The sequence below is a fragment of the Lactuca serriola genome, chromosome 1 (assembly GCF_051521515.1).
Source record: "Lactuca serriola cultivar US96UC23 chromosome 1, Lser_US96UC23_V15, whole genome shotgun sequence".
In the NCBI taxonomy this organism is placed as follows: domain Eukaryota; kingdom Viridiplantae; phylum Streptophyta; class Magnoliopsida; order Asterales; family Asteraceae; genus Lactuca; species Lactuca serriola.
Genome location: NC_136408.1, coordinates 227,985,516 through 227,991,564, shown reverse-complemented (window position 1 = coordinate 227,991,564; position 6,049 = coordinate 227,985,516).

Here is a 6,049-nt window from a genome sequence, read left to right as displayed (position 1 = left end):
GTTTTTGGACAGAGGAGGCTGGTAAGGAGGCCAGCCAAGGGACTTAAGGCCTTTAAATAGTGTGCAACACCCTAAAAATAAGGTTTCTTACTCAGCTGCCAACTCGCCGAGTTGAGGAACCTCGACTCGCCGAGTTGGTCCATAAATATCCGCGGCCAAACATCACCTTAGCATGCCGAGTTGAGGCTTCCAACTCGTTGAGTTCCAAAGAAAACATGTTTAAAGAATTAAATTTCATGCGTGAGGATTGGGATGTTACAAATCTCCTCTAATTGGACTAAGCTTCGTCCTCGAAGGCTGCTGCGGTGAATAATTCCGGATAATGCTCCCGCATCTCCACCTCCGACTCCCAGGTCCACTCAAATCCCCTCTGATGCTGCCAACGTACCTTTACCAAAGGTACTTCCTTGCTCTGCAAAAACTTTACTTTTCTTTCCAAAATAGCTACGAGTATCTCAACATGATCCAGGCACTCATCAAACTGAATCTCATCTAATGACACAACCGCATCCTCGTCTAACACGCACTTCCGCAGTTACGAAACATGGAAAGTGCTATAGATCTGACTGAGCTCCTCGGGAAGGTCTAATCTGGAGGCAACCTTGCCAACCCTGGCTATAATTTGGATTGGTCTGATATATCCGGGGCCCAACTTCCCCCTTTTCCAGAAGCAAATCACACCTTTCCAAGGTTAGACCTTCAGCAACACCATATCACCGACCTGAAACTCCAACTCAGATCGGCAACGGTCGACATAGCTTTTCTTCCGACTCTGAGCAGTCTGCAATCTCTGTCTGATCTGCTGAATCATCTCGGTAGTATGTATAACCACCTTGGTCCGACCCATGAACCTGTGACCAACCTTGTCCTAACAAACTGAGGTATAACATCTCCGCCCATACAAAAGCTCAAAAAGCGGAGCACCAATGCTAGAGTGGAAACTGTTGTTGTAGGAGAAATCTGCAAGAGGTAGGTAGGAGTGCCAATTCCCACCAAAATCAATGACGCATGCTCGCAACATATCCTCGAGAGTCTGGATGGTCCGCTCACTCTGCAGATGATAAGTTATGCTGAAGTGCAGTCTTGTGCCCAACTCCTCATGGAACTTTAGCCAAAAATGGAAGGTGAACCGAACATCACAGTCTGAAACAATAGAGACCGGAACCCCAAGGCAAGCAATGATCTCACAAATATACACATTAGCCAACTTCTCGGCCGATGAGCTCTCCCGAATGCCAGAAAGTGGGCACTCTTGTTCAACCAATCCACAATGACCCAAATAGTATCAAAACCCTTTGCCGTCTTCAGAAGCTTGGTGATGAAATCCATTGATATCTGCTCCCACTTCCACATGGGAACCTCCAAAGGCTGCAGCTTGCCATGCAGCCTCTGATGCTTGACCTTGACCATCCTACAAGTTAAGCGCCTCTCGACGTACCAAGTGATCTCCTTCTTCATGCATGACCACTAATAGCTCAACCTCAGATCCTGGTACATCTTGGTGGCTACCGGATGAATAGAAAAATGAGACATATGATCCTCCTCTAACATAATTTGTCTGAACCCACCAGACATAGGAACCCATACCCGACAGAAATGGGTCAACAAACCACGACTGTCCAGAACAAACCTGTTGATCACACCCCTGATCCTCTCAATCTTCCAATTTTCTTCCCGCACCCCCTCTGCCCGAGCCTCCCTAATCAATCCCAAGAGCGGAGAATCCACATATATCCTTATACATGTCACACCCCCGAACCAGACAGCGGAAACGTCCAAGGGCTCGCGTGACTCAAATTGAATATCGTCACAATGAATATACATGAAACATAACATAAACTTCACCATGCATTAATACATTACAACTGACATTGGTCACATCAAGTACATTGTTTAAACACTAAATAATCATAACATAAATTGTTTAGTAGTTTTCAAAAGCATAACACCCTAATATACTTGGTATTACTCCTCAGCTTACCTGTTACCTGAGAATACAAGTTATTTTGAAAAACGTCAACATATGGAATGTTAGTGAGTTCATAAGCAGTGTTGTTGTGAAAATGTTTTGTGTATTTTATAAAAACCCAGAAAATCTGATATTTTCTGAAAATACAATTGTTTATACCAAAGTGTGAAGATCCATAAGTTTGTGCATGAATGATTTCAAAGCGTGTATAAATGAGAAGTTTTGCATTATAGTTATTGAAAAGTACAAGTCAATGGTGTTGATTTCCTCGAAAAACCCGATGTTTTCCGATATTATCATATAATTGTTTTGAATTGTTATACCATCACAAAGAATGATCATGATTTTCCTTGATTACTCGGGTAGTATTTGATTTATTTTGTGTGAATCGTTATAACCATGCATGATAATGACTAGTTCGTCTGTCTTGGCATTCTAATGAATGCCAGAATTGATCTTAAGATTTTGTCACCCTAGACTGGCCGAGTCTAACTGTAGCGAACAACTGAGGTGTGGGGGAGTCACCCCCGTATAGATATATACACAAACTCTCGCTCTCCCTCCAGGAGACTTTGATTATAACTACAAACTACAAACGACCCATAAAGGTGCCGCCCGTTATTACTCACTGAATCCAAAATTAATTTGATTACCATTGATTAACGACCTGTATTTTTTTTACTGAATTGAAGGTAAGTCTAACAAACGAGGAGAAGAGGATTACAAGGTCCTGCTAATCTCGTGTATTATTTAAGGCTATTGAGTATACGAAGGACACGTTGGCCCATTTAGCATTTGATTTATTTGGACCTTACTAGCAATGCTAATGGCCCTTTTTCAGCCCTTTTTTAATAACAAAGTAATTGACTCAAAATATTGGTTTGACCTTTTCATCCCTTTTTTAATAAAAATGACAATTTTAGTCCCGTATTTTTAAAAAGAGACATTTTAGGCCCTTAAACCATTTTCTTGACATTTTTGACCCATAGACTTGTTTAAGTGATGTTTTTAGCTCAAAATTTACTCTTTGGCAGTTTCAGCCCCTCCAGTAAAGAGTTTGATAGTTAAAGTCCAATCTTTTTGCAACTTTTACAATTTTGGCCCAAATTTCGAAATTCTTACATTTTTTATTCTTTTTGGAAAAATATCATTTTTAACCCCTGTAACAGTTTTGTTTACCCTTTTTACCCCATGTTTTGAGAAATTTACCATTTCAATACCTTGAAAACAATATTTTCGCAATCTTTGGGCCTATGGGCCGAAAAGCCCAAAAATTTGGCCCATTAAGCTACAAATTACATTTCTAGTCCTTTAAAGAGTATAATATTCATAAAACATTTATTTTTACTGTTTTGACTCTTTTGGTCCTTAAGAAAACCGTGAATGACAAATTTCAACCCAACTTTTGTTTATTTGACAAATATAGCCCAAATGGGTTTTATGTTGCAATATGTTTATTATCACATTAATTTTTCTTGACTTGTTTTGTGTAACATACATTAGATCATGTTTATCTTCCTCCTAGAGCCATAGATCTCGAGATTTCTTTCATTTTTTGTTACATATTTACCACATAATCACATGAAATCACACATAACATACACATACACATAGATCTACACATTTTACTTGTATTCTCCCCCATAAAACTTGTAAAAACCGAAAAGAGATGGGTATGAACTCACCTTTGCTTGTTGTTTTCGATTTGAAGAAGAAAGGGAAGAGTTTGATGTTATTTTTCGGCCCTAGCAAGCTTTCTTGGTTTAATTTCGAACTTAAGAAGCTTCTAAGGAGTAGATCATGAAAATTGTGTGAGTTAGGATGAATTTTTGATGAAATAAAGAGACTAGGTCATGGATTTAAATAATAACTTACCGATGATGGTGATTCTTATGGAATAACCTCTTGAATTTCCCTAGATCTCGAAATTTTTTGATGAAGAAGTGAAGAAGTTGTTGTGAGTTCTTGAGAGAAGCTTAAGTGAATTGTGTGCGTGTGGTTTTCCTTTTGGCCAAGAATTAAGAAGAAAAGGAGAAGAGAGAGAGGTGAAAGGATGGGTGTATGGAAGTATGTGATGGTGCATGGAAATCTATAATGTAATAAGGAGGTGGCTAACCCTCCTTATTTCCTTGATTTTATTTTGTTTTCCACTTGGGCCAAGAAAAGGGAGAAGAAAAGAATAGTTTGGGCCTTTGTGTTCTTGAGTCCATATTATGGGCCCATTTTTGATGATTTTCGGCCCATTTGGTCTTTGGAGATGGTTCACGACCCAATATTAATCAAGGTATGAGTTTTATGGCCCATTAGGGCTAATTAGATTTGTTATGGCCCAATAAGGCCCATTAAAGATAACTGGTTCATTCTACGCTTATGAGGCCCAAAATGTTAAGTTTCATGCAAATGGGTCCAATTAAGGCCCATTTAAGAGTTCTAATCCCAAAATAGTCAAATTAGAGGCTTATTGGTCCATTAGGCCCAATAAGAAAATCCTAGTCCAAAATGGACTTAAACCGGGATTTTAGGGTTTCCAACTTTTGTTGACTATTTGAATGTTCGTTTAGGGTATTTGATGGAATTTTGTTGACATTATACAAACACCATACATGTTTTCAAGTTTTAGCTACATTGTCATTCTTTGTTAAGTGTTTACAACGTACCATAATTCCTAGTTGTGACAATACATGACATCCCAACAGAAAGTCCAGCCAACTTGCGGCTCAAGGCATCCGCCACCACATTCGCTTTACCTGGATGGTAATGGATCTCACAGTCATTATCGTTGAATACGTCCAGCCACCTACGCTGCCTCATGTTCAGGTTCCGCTGATCCATAATGTGCCTCAGACTCTTGTGGTTCGTGTAGATGCTACATTGGACCCCTTAAAGATAATGCTCTAAATCTTGAGGACAAAAACCACACCCCCAATTCCAGGTCATGCGTGGGATACCTCGTCTCATGTAGCTTCAACTGTCGGGAATCATAAGCTATCATCCGTCCTCTCTACATGAGAACTGCTCCCAATCCGGTGATGGACGCATCATAGACAACCACAAAATCCTCGATTCCCTCAGGGAGGGTCAAAATTGGGGTCTTGTAAAGTCTCCGCCTAAGGGTCTTAAATGCTGACTAGTACTCAGGGGCCCTCCAGAACTCCACCCCTTCCTCATCAAATGAGTGAGGGGTACTTAATCTTGGAGAAATCTTGAATAAATCTCCGGTAGTACCCTGCCAAACCCAAGAAACTCTTGATATCCGAGGAGATTTCGGAACCTCACACTGCATCACCGCCTCAATTTTGGCCGGATCGACCCAAATCCCATCCTGGTTAACGAGGTGTCCGAGGAACTGAACCTCTCCTAACCAAAACTCGCACTTCAAGAACTTAGCATAAAGTTGTTCTCGACTCAAAACCTCCAGGAGCTCACGAAGATGCTCCTCATGCTACTCTCTGGTCTTGAAATACACCAATATATCATCAATAAACACAATGACCGAGCAATCAATCATCGGCCTGCATACCCGATTCATCAATTCCATAAATACCGCAGGCACATTGGTGAGCCCGAATGGCATCACCATGAATTCATAATGCACATAGCGATTCCGGAACGCGGTCTTCTCTATGTCCTCTTCCCTCACCTTGACCTGATGGTACCCAGACCTCAGGTCTATCTTGTAGAACCAAGATGCTCCCTGTAACTGATAAAAGAGATCATCAATCCGTGGAAGGTGATAACAGTTCTTCACCATCATTGTTTACAAATTGTTTCCAAAATAAGTTTCACATAAGAGAAATCCCAAAATCGTAAGATAAAATATGAGGAGGTTCACGATCACGCCTTTGCCTTTCTGCGATCCTATGAAGTACCTGAAAGACAATCCAAAACTATAAGCCCAAAGCTTAGTGATTTTCCCCCAAAATACCACCATAACACATAAGCATAAATATCAAAGCACAACACGTATATAGAACCTTCAACATGTCTGGATCACCGCAGCGGGCCTTCAGCCTGTCTAGACCGTTCTAAGGGCCTTTGGCCTGACTGGTCCGCCTCACAGGCCTTCAGTCTATCCTGGCC